Source organism: Trichechus manatus, unplaced genomic scaffold, assembly GCF_000243295.1.
Source record: "Trichechus manatus latirostris isolate Lorelei unplaced genomic scaffold, TriManLat1.0 scaffold00005, whole genome shotgun sequence".
Lineage (NCBI taxonomy): Eukaryota > Metazoa > Chordata > Mammalia > Sirenia > Trichechidae > Trichechus > Trichechus manatus.
The window spans coordinates 284,742-305,853 of record NW_004443941.1 but is presented as its reverse complement, the minus strand read 5'-3'; positions in this window follow the sequence as shown (position 1 = coordinate 305,853).

The following is a 21,112-nucleotide window of genomic DNA, read 5'->3' as shown; positions in this document are numbered from 1 at the left end:
CCATCAGCTGGGTCTTAGGCTGCTGGAAAATTCATCTTAAGATTTTTTTTTTTTAAGTGAACAATCTACTAGAACCTTAGTAATTGAGGAACAAAAAGAATAAAATGGAAAATAATGGAAGTATAAACTGAACCTAGAACTTTGCAGACATCTTATGGGAAAAGTCAGATGGTGGCTTTTCTCATAGACTTTTGTTGCATTTGAGTATTAGAAGCTAAGAATATTCCTTAAAGCAGAGTATGATCATTGTGGGCTATAAATACTAATTTGGCCGTATCTATTTTTCTGCTCCTTTTAGTTAATTTTGGTTCTGTTTTCCTTTTTATTGTCCTGTTGTATACTGGAAAATATTTTAATTTTTAAATTTCATCAAAGGTTTTTTGGAGTAGGGTGGGGTATAATAAACACTTCTTTGAAAAATCAGACAAGAGTGTGGACAATAGGTATCCCTATGTTGACGGTCAGGAAGGGCTGGGGTGGTATGGCAGGAAAGACAGAAAGTCCCCTGAGAGCATCACACCTCTAGTTCTGATAAAACTGATCTTTGTCTAAATAGTTATTTTTTTAAAACCAAATATTTTTGATACATCAAGGCCCTCCTTAGAGAACTGAGAGCCATTATTTGTAAGTAACATGGTTTTATCCGTATTTCTCAATGTCAGTAAATGGAACTTATGGCCTTGGGCTTGATACAATAGACAAAAGTTGAGTAAGATGGGAGAGTTGTCCTGAACAGTAAGTCAGGAATCTTCTTTAGCAGAAACCACCAGGAAGGGATAGAGTGCACTCCCAGTTGGAAAATCAATCCCATGTTTCCACAGGTGCACAGGGGCCTTTGTTAGCTTTGTCCTATTTCTTTGCAAAACACAGGGCAGAATCTGAACCCCTTTTTGGAGACGCAGAGAGTAAATGCCATTCCTTTCACGTGGAGCTTCAAAAAGCTAACTGAGCTGTTGCTGCATCCAAACAGTGATTTCCTTCCCTAATCCTTCCACAGAGTTGTTCTCCTCCCCCTCTCCACCCACCCCCCCCCCCAAGCTATGTGGTCCCTGACACAGGTTCCTGTTAGGGGCCCAGGGTTTATCATCTAACACACGTCATTACTGGTGAGCCTGTAGGCTCTTAGGGACAGCTGTGGAGGAGGTGGCTTCCTACTGTGCTCTAGTCTTGCCCCTCCAGCCCCGCACATGCAGAAGCTAGATCTCCTCTGCACACAAAGAATCCAGTTTGGAGCCAGACATACAAGAAATATTAGCTAGTATTGGCTTGATTGTTTTGATGTTTATGGCTTTCCAAAATAAAGTATGTATACATCTATCAGAATGGCTGGAAAAAAAATAGTGGTAACACCAAATGCTGGCAATGATGTAAAGAAACTGGATTGCTCACATATTGCTGGTGTGAATGTAAAATTGGTACAGCCACTCTGAAAAATAGTTTGTCAGTTTCTTACAAACCAAAAAACTTAGCATACAACCTAGCAATTGTACTCCTGGGCATTTATCTCAGAGAAATGAAAACCTATGCTCACACAAAAACCAGTACATGTATGTTTACAGCAGCTTTATTTGTAATAGCCTAAAACTGGAAACAACCCAGATGTCCTTCAGCGGGTAAATGGTTAAACAAACTGTGGTACATGCATACCATAGAATACTATTGTCTTAGTTATCCAGTGCTGCTACAACAGAAATACCACAAGTGGATGGCTTTATCAAACAAATTTATTCTCTCAATCTAGGAGGCTGGAAGTCTGAATTCAGGGCACCAGCTCCAGGAGAAGGCTTTCTCTGTCGGCTCTGGAGGAAGGACCTTGTCATCAATCTTCCTGTAGTCTAGGAGCTTCTCAGTGCAGGAACCTTGGGTCCAAAGGACATGCTATGCTCCTGGCACTGCTTTCTTGGTGTTATGAGGTCCCCATATCTCTCTGCTCACTTCTCTCATATCTCAAAAGAGATTGGCTTAAGACACAACCTAATCTTATAGATTGAGTCCTGCCTCATTAACATAACTGGTGCTTATCCCACCTCATTGACATCATAGAGGTAGGATTTACAACACATAGGAAAATCACATCAGATCACAAAATGGGGGACAATCACACGATACTGGGAATCATGGCCTAGCCAAGTTGACACACATTTTTTGGGGGGGATGCAATTCAATCCATAACAACTATGCAGCAATAAAAAGGAACAAACTATTGATACAGACAACAACTTGGATGGATCCCAAGGAGGTTATGCTGAGTCAAAAAGGTAGCTCAGAAAGTTTACATACTACATAATTCACTTTATATCATATTCTTGAGATGATAAAATTATAGAAATGGAGAGCAGATTAGTGGTTGCCGGGCATTAGGGATGTGGAAAGGAGAGGCAGAAAGGAGGTGGGTATCACTATAAAAGGACAAGAAAGATCTGTGTGGTGAGGGAACTTTTCTCTGTCTTGACTACGGTATTAACCTGCCCATGGGATTAAGTTATATAGAGATTGAACGCGCACACAAGTAAGTACAGATCAAACTGGAGAAATCTGAACAAGGTCAGTGGATTATATCAATGTCCATATCTTGATTGTACCATTGTTTTATAAGCTGTTAGATTGTGAGAAACTGAGTAAAGAAAATGTAATATCTCTGCATTGTTTTTGCAACTGCATATGAATCTACAATTACCTCAATTCATGGTAACAGCTCAGCAAACTAGGAATGGAGGGGAACTTCCTCAGTTTGACAAAGACTATCTACAAAAAACCTACAGCTAACATCAGACTTAATGGTGAGAAACTGAATGCTTTCCCCATAAGATTGGGAACAAGGCAAGAATATCTCCTCTCACCACTTCTCTTCAACACTACTGGAATTCCTAGCGTGTGCAATAAGATAAGAAAAGGAAATAAATGGTATATAGATGGTAAAGGAAGAAATAAAGCTTTCTCTCTCTATGCACAGATGACATGACTGTCTGTAGAAAATCCCAAAGAATAGACAAAAAAAAAAAACAAAAAAAAACCATCTGGAACTAATAAGGGAATATAGCAAGGTTTCAGGATACAGGGTTAATATACGAAAGTCAATTGTTTTCCTGTATATCAGCGTTGAACAACTGAAATTTGAAATTTAAAAACAATACCATTTACAATAAACAACATCCAGCTGTCGTCAAGTCGACTGTGACTCATGATGGCCCCATGTGTGTTAGAGTAGAAGTGTGTTCCATAGGGTTTTCAGTGGCTGATTTTTTGGAAGTAGATCACCAGGCCTTTCTTCCAAGACATCTCTAAGTAGACTCAAACTTCCAACCTTTTGGTTAGCAGCAGAGCACATTAACCATTTGCACAACTCAGGGACTTCACCATTTGCAATAAACTCAAAACCCTTTACTGTCAAGTCAATTCCAAACCATAGTGACCCTATAGGACAGAGTAGAACAGCCCCATAGGGTTTCCAAGGAGCAGCTTGTGGATTTGAACTGCCAACCTTTTGGTTAGCAGCCATATCACTTAACCACTGCTCCTTCAGGGCTCCAATAAATGAAATACTTAGGTATAAAACTAACAAAATATATACAGGATCTATACGGGTGTTGGGTAAAGAATTACTTCGCCTCAAGTAATTAACCTTTGTCTTTGATTCCTGAGAGATAATGCTAAACCCTTGGAATTTCCTGAGTAATTAAAGTGCCTTTGTTATCTAGACCTCTAGCCCACACCTGGGGGGTTTGTAGTAATGGATCAGGGCTGGCCCGACCAGATAGACCACCTGATGTCAGCTGACCTGGGGGAAGGAGGGAGGCTGATGCAATCAGCATGACTACTGAATGAAGCCATTAAAGGCTCTGGACACAGAAGCTCCACAGTCTTTCTGGTTGGTGACAGACTTCAGTGCACACAGGAGGTAGCACGTCCTTTGGGACATGGAAGCACCCTTTGGGAACCCTCCTAGACCTTGCCCTATACGTCTCTTTGTATCCCTTTTTTGCTATAACGGTAAGCTGTAATCTTGAGTATAGCACTTAACCATGAGTTCTGTGAGTTGTACCAGCAAATTATTAAACCCAAAGTATAGTGGGAGCTAGCAGGTCAGAGGTGACGAAGCCCAGGGGGGACTCCCAAGCTTACAGCTGGCATCCTGAAAGGGTACAGGGAAACCCCTGAATTTGTAGCCAGCAGGTCAGAAGTGAGGGAGTCCAGAGGGGCTGGGAACCCCCATGCTTGCGGCTGGCATCGTAAAGGAGTAGTTTGAGAACCCCGAATTTGTAGCCAGTAGGTCAGAAGTGCAAGGTGTTGTGTGGACTCCCAAATTTGTGGCTGGCATCTCCCTATTTGTCTGAAAGACAGTGTCTTTTTAACTTGTGAGATCTGATCTGGCTCTGGATGGCTGGGTTAGAAGAAGTGCTGCATGGACAGCTGGTATCAGAATTGAGAAGTGAGAAGTGAAAAGTGGGAAATAATTATATCCTCATAGTTGAGGACAGAATAGCGGTATTCTGAGATTTTACACATAATGTGGGGAGGAAAATTACAAAACTGATTTAAAAAAAAAAATCAACTTCTGCTCTGCAAAAGACAATGTTAAGAGAACGAAAAGACAAGCTACAGATTGAGCTGAAATATTTGCAAAATACATATCTGATATTGGACTTGTATCTAAAATATACAAAGAACTGTTAGAACTCAACAGTAAGAAAGCAAGCAACCAAGACACCTCACCAAAAAAGACATGCAGATAGTCAATAAGCATATTAAAAGATGCTCAGTGTCATTAGAGAATTGCAAATTAAAACAACAATGTGAATGGGCAGCTTCTGTCCAGAGGTGAGATGTTAAGGCAGAGAGGGTTAGGAACTGGTTGAATGGACACAGGAAATCAGAGGTGGAAAGGAGGAGTGTGCTGTCACAGCATAGGGAGAGTATTAGGGTCGCATAACAAAGTATGTATAAATTTTTGTATGAGAGACTAACTTGAAATGTAAACTTTCCCTTAAACTACAACAATAAAAAAAAAAGCATCAGGTAGCCTCACTGTGCAGCTAGAAAAAAAAAAAGTAATTACAAATAAGTGGTATAAATAATTTACATATAAAAACAACAGTGTGATACTACTACATAACTATTGTTGTTAGGTGCATGGAGTCAGTTCTGACTCGCAGTGACCCTGTGTACAACAGAACGAAGCACTGCCTGGTCCTGTGCCATCCTCATGATCGTTGTACGTAACTATTAGAATGGCTAAGATCCAAAAACCTGAATATCAACTGCTGGCCAGGACACAAAGCAACAGAAACTCATTCACTGCTCTTGGGGATGCAAAATGGTACAGCCACTTGGGAAGAGAGTTTAGTGGTTTGTTACAGAACTAGACATAGTCTTTACTACATGATCAGCAATCATGCTCCTGATTTGAAAACTGATGTCCCAACTGATTGGAAAACTTACATCCACACAAAAGCCTGCACATAACTGTTTATAGCATCTTTACTGATAATCACCAAAAACTGGAAGCAACCAAGATGTCCTTCAATATAAATGGATAAACAAACTGTGGTATAATACAATGACATATTATACCATGATTTAAAAAAAAGAGCTATCAAGCTACAAAAAGACATGGATGACTCTTAAATGCGTATTACTGAGTGAAAGAAGCCAGTCTGAAAAAAAGTGACATACTATATCATTCCAATTATATGACATTCTGAAAAAGGCAAAATTATAGAGATGGTAAACACATCGGTGGTTGCCAGGTGCTTGGGGTGGGTGGGAGGGAGGGTTGAATAGTTGGAACAAGGGAGTTTTTTAGAGCAGTGAAACTATTCTGTATGATACTGTAAGACTACATATTTTTCAAACCCATAGAACTTCAACGTCACAAAGAGTAAATGTTAATGTATGTAAATTAAAAAATTATTTAGGAGGTTGGGTATCCCAGGCTGGAATACAGAATGTGACAAAAGAATCAAATGTGGACACTGCTTCACTGAAGGTGGTGGTGAATGGGTACTGACCTGAGTGACTTTGGAAATGAGTGGAGCCTTTAACACTAAAGGCAAAAGGAACTGTAATAAGCACTGTACTCTAGTCTATAAAATGCTTTCCCATGGAGGTATGAGTAACAATTCTGAAACTATTATACACGTATATTGGAATTAAACAATTAAGCAAATGAAAGGTAAATGATGGGACCCAGATTTCTCAGTGTTAAAGTGGGTGGTCCCAGAGAAGCAAGGGCAGGAGGCTAGAATGACCCATGTGGTAATGGATTAGAGTTGGAGATCTCAGTATGAAGCCATGTTTGCTCTGTCAGCTAAGAGGGCCTAAAAAAATGACACCCTAGTAGCAACAAACACACCTAGAGCCCAGATCTTTGTTTCTAATACCATTTTCCAATAAATGAAACCAGGGCTCCTTGGAGAAATGGTTAATTATAGGACTGGGGCTGGAAATATGCAAAATGAACCTAAAGGATCTGGTAGTGCCAGGAAGTAAGAAAGTGCCCCAAACAAACAAACAAAACCACCATGATGGTCATATGTCAAAGGGATACAGGAGCCAACTGAAAGAGCCCACAGTGGCCAAAGCTGGAACAACCTGAGCAATAAAATGAATAAAGGAGTATTGGATTATAACCCCAAGTATAAAATAAATATTCATAAATCCATACTGATATAAATAAATGATTGAACAATGTTTTTTTTCTTACCAGATGGTAAAGCCATCTGGTTCTGGGTTTTTCTTGGGAAATTCTTTTTATTACTAATTCAGTCCCTGCTTGTTATAGGTCTGTTATGGACTGAATTGTGTCCCCAGAAAATATGTATTGTAAATTCTATACCCCTATACTTGTGGATGTAATCCCATTTGAGAATAGGATTTTCTTTGTTATGTTAATGGACCATGTCAGTATAGGGTGTGCCTTAAGCCAGTCAACTTTCTGAGATATGAAAAAGGCAGATTAGGCACGGAGATGAAATTACAAATGGAGGAGAAGATACATGCCACATGAAGATCACAAAGGAACTAAGGAACAGAAGCTGAAGAGAGACAAGGACCTTCCCCCATAGCTGACAGAGAGACTTCCCGTAGAGCCAGCACCCTGAATTCAGATTTCTAGCCTCCTAAACTGTGATAAAATAAATTTTTGTTTGTTAAAGCCACCCACCTGTGGTATTTCTGTTTTATCAGCACTAGATAACTAAGACAGAATTTGGTACTGGGAGTGGGGTGCTCCTCTAGCAGATACCTAAAATGTGCAAGTAGTTTTGCAATTCAGTAACAGGTAGAATCTGGAGGAATTTTGATGTACCTCTTAGTAAGATCTTAGGTTGCCTTGAAAAGACTGTTGGTAGAATTATGGACATTAAGGGTACTTCTGATGAGGGTGCAGAAAGAATTGAGAGCTGTGATGAAAGCTTCTATTGCCATGAGCAGAATGTTGCTAGAAATGTAGACGTTAAATGTGCTTCTGGTGAGGCCTTAAAAGGAAATGATGAACATGTGATTGGACACTGGAAGGAAGGTGATCCATTTTATGCAGTGGCAAAGCACTTTTCTGAATTTTGTTCTAATGTTTGTTGGAAGGTATAATTTGTAAGTGATAAACTTGAATATTGGACTGAGGAGATTTCTAAGCAAGATCTTAAAGGGGCAGTGTGGCTTTTCCTTGCTGCTTACAGTAGAATACAGGAGGAAAGAGATGGACTTAAAAATGAACTATGAAAAATGAAACCAGAACTTAAAGACTTGGAAAATTCTGTTGTACAAATTAAGGACATGTGTCCTAGGACTCTCACCAAGGATGTGTCAACTCAATGTTTTGTTAAAGAACTCAAGCCTGTGACTGATGGATCTATTCAACCACAGAAGCAAAAATCCAGTCAGCTTAGACTGAAAGGGACAGAGACAGTACAAAATGAAGAAAAGCCGCCTGCCTCCTAGAATTCGACAGGCAGGAAACCAGCCAATGGAGCGACTTGGTTGCAAACATCTGTTGTCCTCCCAGAAAAAGAAGGCAGCATCCCAGGAAGAGTTCGGAGATCAGCAGAGCTAGCTGTTAGAGAAACCATGGGAGCAGGGCTGCCTACGTTTCACTGGGTGGAATAACTGCCTCTTGGGTTTTCAAAGAGTCAGATTTCCACCACCTCAGTTCTGGAGTGTGAGGCTGCCATTCAGGTGCGCCAAGAAGATGGAGTTGCCGCCCAAAGCTGAGAGGGTGGGGCTGCCATCCCCAGAGGCTAGGAGAATGGAGCCACCTGGGGCGGAGTGGGTGGAGTCACCACTAAGATGTACTAGGAGAATGGGTCTGCCTAAAGCTGAAGGGGTAGAGTTGCTGTCCCAGTGGACCAGGAAGGCAAGGCTGATGCCCAGGGCCAAGGGGCCTCCACCCAGAATCTGGGGAGTGTGGCTAACACCCAGAGTCTGGAGGGCAGAGCCACTTCCCAGATGGTCCCAGAGAACCAAAGGCATAGCCAGGGGGGAGGGAGAAGGAGGCACTTGCCCCAGGACGCAAGTCCGAGGGGACCACCAGACACACGTTGCGAGGAGGCACAGAATGACGTATTGAAAGGCCCCTGACTACTGAGGCAGCTGGACAAGAAGGGGAAAGGTGCTTCTGCTGACCCCTCACTGCGTAGCTGCTGTCCCTTAAGGTGTCAAAGGGGCTTAACCCTTCCATGACCAAATTACTATTTGTTGTGAATTTTTTGTTGATAGAATGTATTTTCAATAGTAGAATGCATGCTGAATAATGGCCACCGACCGTTCCTTGGGTTTTACCCAGTTAGGCATGTCCTGGCCCGCCCAACGCCAGCAGTACTATTAGTGGGTGGCTGCCAACATGCAGATCCCCATCTTGTTTCCTCTTGAGCAGGTTCCCAAGTAATCAAGTAAGTAAATTGTTTTATAAATGTACTCAGAGCAAGGCAGGGTTATCTAGTATTATGTAGAAAAACCCCAAAATAGATATATAAAACTTTGCACAGCAATAAAGTGACCAACAAGTCCACTGTGATTGAACAGTTAGCATGCCAAATTTATATAAAAAATAAATTAATAGAATTATAATCGGAACTGGGCTGAAAAACTATATAAACTGGATATGGACTGAAATAAGGGGGCTCTCCCGACTCCTTAACTCCTAAGCTTTACTCATACAATAATATCCAGGGCCACCGAGAGGGTGTAACGTCCTAAGCTCTTGTCATGGTCCCACGTGTCACAGGGTCTTGTCCAAATGGGATTAATGTCACAAATGTGTTTTTTTAAAGCCCAAATTAAAACAAAGCTTATTTTTCAGAGAACTTCCAAATATAATGTAAAATTGAGCATAAGATGAGACTTCCGTTGATCAGTTCCAAAAAGAGTGTTAGTGTTCGTGGACTTAAATTGTTTTTGAATTTAAAATTTTTTGTAAATTTTTATGTGAAAGTCTATAAACTTACATAGTCCAAGTATTTATTGTAAATGTACGTGTAATAAATTTTTATCCTAGTCTTTTGTGATACAATTTCTAGTATGAATTATTCCATTTGTTTTTAATCTTCAGGGGATCACGAATTACCAGTTTGTGCTGTGCCCAGTGAATTCTCTAGTCACTTATTTAATATCAATATTAAATGTTATATTTAATTAAAATACATCAACATATTTTTGTTACATTACATTGTTTTTGGTAAAATGTTAAATTGTGAGCTGTAATGTTATTTATTCTGATCTGATAAGCAATGAAATTTTTGCACCCTTCACTTCCTTTCTTCTGATTTTCATTGAAATGAAATTGTTGCCGTGTGCATAAGGCACACAGCCTGTTATGCCCAGGATAAACTTCTGCACTGAAGACAGCTGTAACACTCTTCCCATCCTCCTAATATCTTAACAAATAAAAGTCAGTTGTTTGCCTTTTGTTCTCATGATGCTGCTAATCTCTACATCACTGAAGCCTAAAAGATTTCGTTTAAAGAAACTGCCATCGGGCCTCCAGTTTCTTCTTTCTCGTTGTGTCCGTATCTGCAAGCCGGAGAGAAATCATTGATGAGACTGAACGCTGGTAGTAAAGTAAGAATAGCAATTCGGAATATCAGATACCAAGACGATGTTTTATTTAATCCTACAGCCACAACATGTGAAACATCCAAGGTGAAAGTGAGTGACAATGTCGAATTGTTGCCGGGGTCTTCTGCCCAACCTGGGCAGCCCCTGTAAGGTTCTTGCCTTCTACTGACCAAGAATGACCAGGAGAGGCTCAAGTTTTCCGCACAAACAAAGCTTTATTGAGCAAAAGTAGCTCGCAAGTGGAGACAAAGAGGGACCAAGCAACGCTAGCCTTTGTCTCCCCAAACAAAGGATTGGCTAGGGCTTATATGGGTTCGGTGGGGACAATATAGCAATGAATATTCAGTGGGTTTCTTTGAAGGGGCAGGTACTCCTTGGAATGGTAGTGCATACTAATTAGGTTGCCACGCATCTAGAATCCAAGATGGAACCTGCTGATATTCAGGACGGAGTGCCCTGGGCAGCTCTCGGCATCACTTATTATGGGATATGGGGTATGGTACCGGCACGCTGATCTTCTGTATTACCTCGCCCCCTTCTGTGGGCCAAAACAGCCGTCACACTTTGTTCTTCTGTGCATGTGGAGCCTGTAAGAAAGGGGAAGGGAGTAGAAGAACACTAAGGAGGAAGTAGTAATTCACGGGTTGTTTTAACCTTGTTTTATGTTGACAGGCTATGGTTCTTCTTTACTCAACTTCTAGGTGGTAGTCTCTTCACAGCTCTTTTATTCTGCCAGCACAGTTAACCCAATCTGACTCAGAATCAATTGGAGTTTTTTCTGGAAGAGAATTAGAAGAGAAAATACTACCTTATGATTGTGATCGGCATGATACTGAAGATACGTGTTTTTTTCTGTTTATTGTTCATATTAATTAATTACATTGCTACATGTATGTGATGTAAACCTAAATTACATGAGTATTCATTTAAGTTTTTTCTTTAAAATTAATTTCATGTTAGTTATCTATAATACATTTCTAAGAAACCTGAATAAATTCATACATTTTAAACAATCACAAGGCCCTATATTACAAAAATATCCCTGGGTTGGATAAGATTCAAAGTTGTGGTATAAAGCATAACAATCCACAGTCTGATTTTAGGATTTAAGGATATGAGTCAGACTACTGATAGCATACCTGTGACGTGTACCTCTGATCCCAAGATCTGATGGCGCAAGACAGTGTGGAACAGCGAAATGACAGAGGGATGAGTCTGATTTTTGTACCAACTTCAGCTACATTCTACCAGTAGGGACAGATATTATTACTGAATGTAGTATAGAATAAGAATACATAAGAATATTTGTAGAATATATACCACATTATGTAAGTATATAAATTTGTGGATATAGTGTGGAAGTTATATTTATTATATGCATATTTTACCAAAATATTTATTTTCCTTATAATTCAGATACCATGAGCACTAAAAAACTTAGTGGCACTCAGGGCAGAAAGAGGAGAAAAGTGGAGGAAGTTGAGATGGAGAAGTCGAGGCTGCTGATGAAAACCTTTTTAAAGAAAGTGAACAGAGAAGATATAGAGTTAGGTGTTATCTATACAAAAAACAGTTGAAGAAGAAACAACTGAAAAAAATTCTGATGAAGGGAACAAGTCCCTATAAATGAATTTCAAGTACACGAACAGAAAGAAGAGCCTACCTTAAAGGATTCGGACGAACAGAATCAACAACCTGTAAATAAATTAATACCAAAGGAGGAGAGAGATGTTGACATTATCAGTTGGAATTAATGACATTTTCAAATTTAACGACATTGACTACCTAGATTTTGACGAAACATCATGGTTACCTAAAATACCGAAAAACCTTCATACAGGACTGTTAATTTATGGCCCTGGAAAGCTAGAAAACAAGAAGGATCTGTTTTCAGTACTGAGTGGATGGCTCCATGATACTGTCATGGTTTAAGAGATTCCTTGCACAGGTCACGGTGGAAAAGTAAATCAATTATGGCTGCTTCATTCGCCTTCAAAGAAAGCAGCATACTGTTTTTGCTGTCTTCTTTTTATGTCATTGAGTTCAAATTCTCGTTTGAGTAGATTTACCAGCTGGAAAAAAAATCAGAAAAGATAGGAGCACATGAAAACAGTCCTCTTAAGCGTAAGTGTTTCACTACCTGGAAGGAAGCTGAATAAAGGTAAACTGAAAAGAAAGAACAGATACTGCAATGGAGTCTGAAGTAGAAAAAGAGCGATGGCACAAAGTTTTAGAAACAATTGTGTCCTGTGTTGTTCCTTGTCACTCAAATTTTACCTCTGCACAGACGTGGAGAAACTGGGTGATGATGACTGTTTAAACAGAGGAGACTTTCTAGGACTTGTAAACTTGTATCACTATATGACTCCATTTTGAGAAGTCATTTCAGACATGCTGAAGAAATTACACAATCTGTATCCATAGATTCAAAATCATTTCATTCACCTTTTAGCTTCTTCAGTAAGAAACCAATGAACAAGTGACATACGAAATAAATATCATGGGGTTTTGTTTGATTTGACTCCTGATATTGCACACAGAGAACCGTTTTCAGAAGTAATTAGATACGTGGATGTTGATTTCACCAAGAAGACTGTAACTATTAAAGAATCATTCTAGGTTTATTCAAGTTCATGCCAAAGATGCAGCCTCCTCAGAAAAAGTGATTACAGAGAAATTGCAGGATAGTAACATTCCATTATCTGACTGTAGGTGTCAGTGCTACAGTAATGCCTCCATGGTGGCCGGAGCTATGTCTGGACTTGAGCAAAAAATACGCAACTTAAACCATCCCGCACTGTTTATAAACTGGGACGACCATTTTTAAATCTAGCAGGAATTCATGCAGCAAAACAAAACCCACTCATAAATTTTTTGAAACTGTAGAAAATATTTGTTTTTCTCTAGCTCAACTATTCAATGAAATCTTTTAAAGAGTGCAGTTAAAAAGATGGCTAAACTGAATTACAGACAAGGTGGAGCACTAGAATTGATACTGTTTGTTATTCTTGATGGGCTTGACAATTTAATGAGTCTTACAAAAAAAATGGCTGAAAATGAAAATGCATCAGCCAAAACTAGATGTGAGGCTGAAAATGTCTTAAAAAATTTTTAACATTTTATTTTCTTGCCCTCATTTAGTTTTGGAATCAAATTCCAAGTTAAAGTGATCATGTTCAGAAATGGTTGCAAGATAAAACAACGAACTTTGTGGATGCTGCATACGACATAGAGTCACTTGAAAATGAATTAAAGGAAAGGAGGAATGACAAGTTTTCAAAGCAGTTTCAACAGCCAGAGGAAAATGCAATAAATGGGAAATAAATACTGACCATAAGGTAGGAAGACGCCTCCACACACCTGGAGAGCTGGCTCCAGGTGCACGGTTCTCGACAGAGCAGGAGATGGTGGGTGCCCTGGAAAGTGTTCTAGATAGACTCCAAAATGAATTTGAAACCCGTGTTAGACACCTTGAGGAATTGAATTTGAAGTCTGGTTTTCTTCCGGATGTTAAAAATTGATGAAGAGCAATGATTTAGACTCTCTACGAAGAGACTGCTACATTTTCGGTGACTTTTATGAGACAGATGTTGAAAGTTTTTTCGAGGAGATTGTTGACTGTAAAATGCTGCCATGTTTGCCAGACGACACAATTACCACACCAATTGAGCTTCTTGCTGTTAGAATTCAATATGGTGAAGATGTTTTTCCAAATTTAAGTACTGTCTTCCCAGTACTTTTAACAGTATCTGTGTCCATAGCAAGTTGTGAGTGCTCATTCAGGAAAATGGAATTGATTCTGTCATACGTAAGAAAATCAGTGGAGCAAGAGTGCCTAAATGATTTAGCTCTTCTAAGTGTAGAAAAAGAAACACGAGAGAAACTGAATTTAAAAGAAATAATAAACCAGTTCACAGCAACTAAGGCACGAAAAGTGAACTTTTAGATGAACTCTTGCTAGTTGACCTCTTGGTTTAATATTTTACTTCTTGTTAAATATTTTTGTAAATAATCATTTTATTAAGTGTTTTAGGAAGAACATAAAGAAAATACAAGTAAAGAAAAAAGTATTTTTAATACCCCAAAACATTAATAAAAAGGCTTCAACGTCTATTCATCTTGAAATTGAGGGGGAGGGCACACGATGAAGGTCCCTCTTTGTTTTCTCTGTGTAGTGTTTACCGGGAGTGAGTTGTCTAGTGCGCTTCAGTTAAACTCTTGAGACTAAGGATTGTCCTTTATTTTTCCTTACTGTGTGTTGATCGATGAGTGCAAAGGCAACATGGCATAAGGTTAAAGGGATATCTTCTCTTCTCAAAGCCCAGAAGATCGCCTAGATGGATCTGAAGCTTTGCGGTCCAAAATGGGAGATCGCTGACACATTCATTCTTTTCACGGCTTTTGCTTGTCATTTCATAGTCTCCAACATCTAGCAAATGGGGGGACAGGGCAGACGAAGGCCAGCCTGCAAATCACACACACCTCCTACCCCCATACACAAGGAGGAGGGCGCACAAATTTAGAGATTTCCCCTGGGCGCTCCTTACCCTCCATACCCTCTGCAGAGAACAGAGGATTATTTTCAAACCTTGAGAGCTGATGTGATTTGTTCTGCTGAGTTTTGGACGTGCTTGGTGCCCATGAACCCTTCTTTCCCTCCAATTTCTCCCGTTTGTAATGGAAATGTCTGCCCTGTGTTTGTCCCACCATTGTACTTTGCAAACAGATAACTTGTATTCTAGATTTTACAGGTTCACAGATAAGGAGGAATTTTGCCCCAGGATGGAACACACCCAGAATTATACATGATGTAGATGATCCAGAAGATGAGATTTTGGAAGTAGAGTTGATACTGGAATAGGTAAGACTTTTGGAATGATGTGATGAGGTAAATGTGTTTTGCATGAGGGAAGGACAGGAATTTTGGGGTACAGAGGGTGGATGTTATTAATTGTGTCCCCAAAAAATATGTGTTGTAAATCCTAAACCCCTGTATTTGTGGATGTAATCCCATTTGGGGATAGGGCTTTCTTATTAATATGCCATGTTCGCCAGACGACACAATTACCACACCAGTTGAGCTTCTTGCTGTTAGAATTCAATATGGTGAAGATGTTTTTCCAAATTTAAGTACCGTCTTCCCAGTACTTTTAACAGTATCTGTGTCCATAGCAAGTTGTGAGTGCTCATATTAATAAGACCATATCACTATAGGATGTACCTTAAGCCAATCACCTTTGAGATATAAAAACAGCAGATTAGTCACAGAGAAGGAATCACAAACGGAGAGGAAGATACACACCAAAGATCCAAGAAACAGAAGGTCTTTGTCCTTCCCCCTGAGCTGATACAGAAAGCCTTCCCACAGAGCCAGCGCCCTGAATTTGGATTTCTAACCTCCGAAACTAATTTTCTGTTTGTTAAAGAAAATAGTTTTCTGTTTTTTTAAACCCACACTTGTGGTATTTCTGTTATGGCAGCATAAGAAACTGAGACAAAGTCTATTAAAATTTTTGTTTTTTCCTTGATTCAGTTTCAGTAGTTTTTGTCTTTCTAGGAATTTTTCCATTTCATTTATCTCATTTGTTGGTATACAACTGTTAATAGTTTTAACTTATAATCCTTTTTTTTTTTTATTTCTGTAAGGTTGGTAGTAATGCTTCCTTTTTCATTCCTGATTTTATTAATTTGAGTCATCTGTCTTTTGTTTGGCCATCTGGCTAAAGATTTGTCAATTTGGTTGATCTTTTGTTGATTTTTCTCTTTTGTTTTTCTCTTCTCTATTTTATTTATTTTGCTAGAAATCTTTATTTTTGCCTTCCTTCAGTTTGCTTTTTTTTTTTTTTTTTTTCAGTTTCTTCAGGTAGAAAGTTAGATTCTTTAAGATGTTTCTTCTTTTTAAACATAGGTGTTTACAGCTTCTCTGTGTATTTTTTTGCAACTTCCTGTGAATCTATAAATATTTTTAAATAGTTAAGAAAAGAAGTATGTGCTTGTGCTATGCTAGAGGAGCTGTGTATGATGATGGCTCAGCCATTGTACCTACCCTCAAGGAGCTTATAGTGTAGTGAGGAAAGATATAGATAGATACGGAAGATCAGAGGAGGAGGAGATGGCTGTCTGCTGCAGAGATGAGAGAAAACACTGAAGGACACCCAGGAAAGCAATGAAGGCACAGTCCAGGTCTCGTTGGAATTGCAGAGCAATGTTTTTATCATGGGAGTTCCAAACTCGGAGAGGCCAGTCCCTAGGGAAATCGTCACTTATTTCTACTCAGATCTCTAGTGATCATAGCTGAAGCCATTTGGGACAGGGATGGGGCCACACTCTGATGAAAGTTAATGCTCCTAAAAAAAAAAAACAACAGTTGCTGTCGAGTCAGTTCTGACTGATGGTGACCCCTGTGTGTCCAAGTAGAACTGTGCTCCATAGGGTTTTCGATGGCTGTTTTTTTGGATGTAGATTGCCAGGCCTTTCTTCCAAGGTGCCTCTGGTTGAACCTCTAACCTTTCGGGTAGCAGCTAAGCATGTTAATCATCCAGAGACCTATAATGCTCCTAGCTGAGGGCTTTTTTAGCAATTAAAAATGTTAAGAAACACCCCCAGCTCTTACCAAGTCATTCAAAATGTGCATATTAACTTCCTTTACAAACGACAGCAAGAAGGATGTTTAGCAGCAAGGGAAGACTGTAGAAAATTTGTATGGGTTGCTAACACATAAAACATTTCTTTTTTAATTTGGAAATAATTCCAGACTCACCAAAAACATTGTAAAAATAGTACAAAATATTCTCATATACCCTCCACCCAACTTTCCAAATGTTAACAACTTGCATTGGTTTGCTAATACTTTTTGAATGTTCATCTAAAAAAAAATTTTTTTTAACTAGGTAACACATTGGTTTATAAAGCAAAACAATATAAAGAGGCACACAGTGAAAAATCTTGTTCCCACCTGTGCCTCTTATATCCCATCACTCCTACCCCTCTATGACAAACACAGGTGACCGTTTGTATTTTTCTTTATGCAAACATAATCAAAATATTTTTTACCCCCTGCCCTACACACACACACAAACGCTAGCATCTAAAGCATACTATTTGGACGTTGCTTTTATTATTTAACAATATATCTTAGAGATACTTCCAAATCAGGGCATCGAAATGCTCCCTCCACCCCAAAAGAGCTTCAGCATTTACCCATTAAAGCCAGACTGTAGTGCAGCCCCTCTGCCCTCAGCAGTCCCTCAGACTCTGCTCCTGCCCCTCTCCTTCCTATCTCACCTCAGCTGTTCAAATCCCCAATTCCCCAAGCACAGTTCCTTCTCTGCTGACAAGCTCGGGGCTCATACACATCCCAGCAAGAGTGACTGGAACAAGGCCACCAACCCCCTTTGCCATTAGGACCACAGGGACACATTCAGGAGGGACAGCCACAGGCTGGTGATCGCCTTAGCTGGAAAACACCCAGAAGAGAACACTCTGGGCCAAGGGGAAGAGACGGTGTGGAACACGGCCTGTTGCCAAGCAACCCCAGGGGGGTGAAATGAATGCAGTCTGTTTTTCATGTAACTGCATCTCAAATGAAAGCTGAGGCCAGAGTTAATCCCATGCAAAATTAATAATTCCCGCATGATTCTCTTAAATGGCTGTTGCCAAAAGACTGGGACTAAAGAAACAAGTATAGCTTTCTCTCTTTAAGGGATGAGGGAAGGGGGAAAAAGAAGAGAACAAGTAAACTCAGCTCCTGTGTGTTTCCACTGGAGTCTTAGGGAGGAAATCAGGCAGTTGTCTCTTAGACTACTGTTGGACCTGCCTGGTGGGAAACCTACCTTAGAAGCAGATCCCAAGTAGACAAGATAAAATGCACCAAGGAGCTGAAAAAAGACATTTTTCTCAGAGGCGAGAAAAAGCTCTGGATCATCTAACACCCTTTTAGTCTCCTTTTTAGAAGATTTAAAATGTACCTTTTCTCATTAGTATGCTCAGAGAGGTTAAATTGTCGTAAAAATAACCCACTGCTCCCACCCACTCACTAATCCCGTACAAAGGATGAAAGAGGAGCGCAGCCTGGGATACCAGTAACCCTTGCTTTTCAAGAGCTTGTCTGTTAAACAGGCCAAGTGGGACAGATGAGACCATTTCACCCTCGCCCTGATCCTGCTCAGATTGATTCTGGTGAATTAACTGTGTGGTCAGAGCCCAGCAGTGGCCCTTCCCACCGAGAACCTGGCTCTGGGTTGTTGTCTTGTGGTTGTGCAGTTAAACAACTCAGAACAAAGTGTTTTTGGCCAGAGGAATGAATTTTCCCTGAGAAGGAAAACTTTCCTGCTTAAGGGAAGGCTGGACCCAGATTTCATCCTGGGGAAAGGTGGGCACTGGGGTTAGGAGTCTTCCTCACTCAGTGTTTGTGATGTTTACCTGCATTATAGCAGGACACTCCCTTCCCTCCCCTCACCCCATCCACACCGGGCCAGTTTGATCAAACGCCCCTCCAGCCACCCTGCCTCTGTGAAGCACTGAGTGTTCGCTGATAGAGCTGAGCAGAATGTTCCAGCACATAGAGAAAACTGGAGAGCAAAACGTGTACACTTGATTTTGGAACCTGTATCAGCCGGGGTCTCAGCAGGAAACAGATAACACACTCACATTGGGCAGTTTGAGGAGAGTTTAATCAGGGATTATTCACAAAGGTGGGCGTGGAAATGACAAAGGATTGGTGTGAGCTTGGGCGAGTAACATCGGGCTTGGGGGTCCTTACCACACCTAGGCCTGAAGACGCAAGAGAAGCAGTAGATAGAAGGGTCATGTGGAGAGGCCTGCCGTACAGGAATGTAACCTTCAGTGGAGGTATGATCACTCTCCTCCTTCCCTCTGACCTCCTCCTAGGGGTCCCCATTTTGGCTGAATCCCACGGGAAGCCCGAGCACAAGGAAGCCCACAAGGAAGCCGTTTAATGTGCCTGGAGGCCAGTCTCCCGGGGCGGAGCAGCAGGGAGGGAGATCCAACCCTAAACCTGAATTACTACTCATCTTTCTGGTTCCCAGTCCATTCATTCACATTCGATCATTCAGCCAACACTTACTGAGCTAGGAGATGCAGCAGTGAACAGGGCACTCCTGGAGATTCCAATCCCTGGGGGTGGGTTAGGCCTGGGCAAGCTTCAACCAACCAAACTGCGTCCAGACAAATGGTCGTGATCCCATTTATGATCCGATGTGTGTGCTGTGGTTACCTGCAGGCTTCTCTTGTTCCCCTTCCCACTTCATCAGAAATATTGTCTCGTTGCCACAAGGAATGGTGTGTAGTTGTGGTGTTTATGTGTTGGTGTGTCTGTTAGGGGTGGGTATTGAAAAGGTACTTGCACAGAGGAACCAGCCAGGCCTCAGGGAAGGCAGGACAGTAGCAAAAGCAGGTCCCAGGAGCTTCTCTCCAGGGCTTGGCCTCTAACTTGACGCAGCTTCTACCCATGCGTCTGGCCTTCTGCCTCTTCCATTTGTACCCAGTTTACAGCTCACAGTCCCAAGGGTTTGGCCCAGATCATCTTTCCGTGCCAGCCTCACTCGAGGTCACTGTCTAGCCTATGGGGGTGTCCCCTGGGCTAGCCCTCTGGTCTGGTGCAACTGGTGGGCATTCCCAGGTGGGGAGCAGCTTGGTGCTCTGAGACACTGAGTGTGGCAGAGCCCCTAGCTGACACACCCAGGAGCTTCTGCTTCTACGTGGTAAGCTGCGTGAGGTCAGGGACCTGGGTCTTACATTGGTTTCCCGGTAGCACAGGGCATCATTACTTGTTAGTCAGCCACTCAGTCAATACTGACTGAATTAGACTGGACAAAATAACCCCTACATTAGAATTAGATACTTCAAGCACATCAGTTCTTGATTATGTTTTAAAGCACAAAGATGTGATGTTTGTAGAGAAGGACTTTGTTAATCCACAGGCAGAGAAGCCAACCTACGCCTGATCTGATGGGGAGCCACACTGGAAAACGTGCATCCTGTTGGGGACAATGGCTCCCTTTTTCCTGAAATGCCCCCCAGCTTTGTGTGGCCCAGCCAGGGTTAGGCTCACCTCCTTGCACTGTGTGGTAGCAGGAGAGCAAGGTGGGCGCCACGTTCCAGCTGTGGTGACCCTGGAGTCCTGCGTCAGTGATACGAGCTGACTGACATTGTTCAGAGAAGCTGATACCAGTTGATTGTTCCCCAGAGCAAAGCTGGCCTTTCCGAAGGTGGGGCTAGGCCTTTGCTGCATTCCTGAGAAGTGTTTTCTTCCTGGGTGGACTTCGGGGATAGGATTCCTTTGGCTGAAGATTGAAGGCTATAGACCGTAATAAAAGCTGCCAGCAGAAAAGCCTTTGGGCTTTCCTGCACTTCTGGCTCGGAGCCTCGGAGGCAGAAAATATGCCGTTTCCCTTGCAGGCACAGCCGGCGTAGTTTTCCAGACTAAATTCTCAAGTCCTTGGCAGACTTGTTCTCCAGAGACTCGGCTGACAGCAACGTGAAGGTTCTCTGTGACCAACAGCAGGAGCTGACCCCTGGGGCAGGGGAAGGCTTTTACTGACTTTGAGAAATTTCCAAGGCCTTTCCAGCTGTTTGGGAATGTTGCGTTCTAAGTTGGAAAAGTTAAAACTTCCCATTTCTGGGACCCAAAAGTGACTTTTGGAAGGAAAATGAGAACAGCTGTTGGCTGCCAACACCACAGCGCATCAGCCAGGCCTACGTCATGCCATTAAATAGGGGAGAGACTGTCCCTGGGGTCTCCTGAGGGCAACAGTGTCCTGTTGGACTCTAGACACGAGCACTGGGCAGTCTTGGGGACAACGGCCTGCTCAGCTGTTGACCCTCTGCAGGGTCTGGGTCTTCTTCCGATGCCTCGGACTTTGAGGGACAGCCAGCTGATGTAATGGCCAGCCACTGGGCAGTGCTGAATACCAGGAGGGGGCAAATGGTGGTCCTTCAGTAACATGTGGCCTGGTTTTCCTGTCAGCTTGGAACCAAGGGGACCTGTTAGGACTGTTGTTGTTAGGTGATGTTGAGTAGAACTGCCCCGCAGGATTTTCTA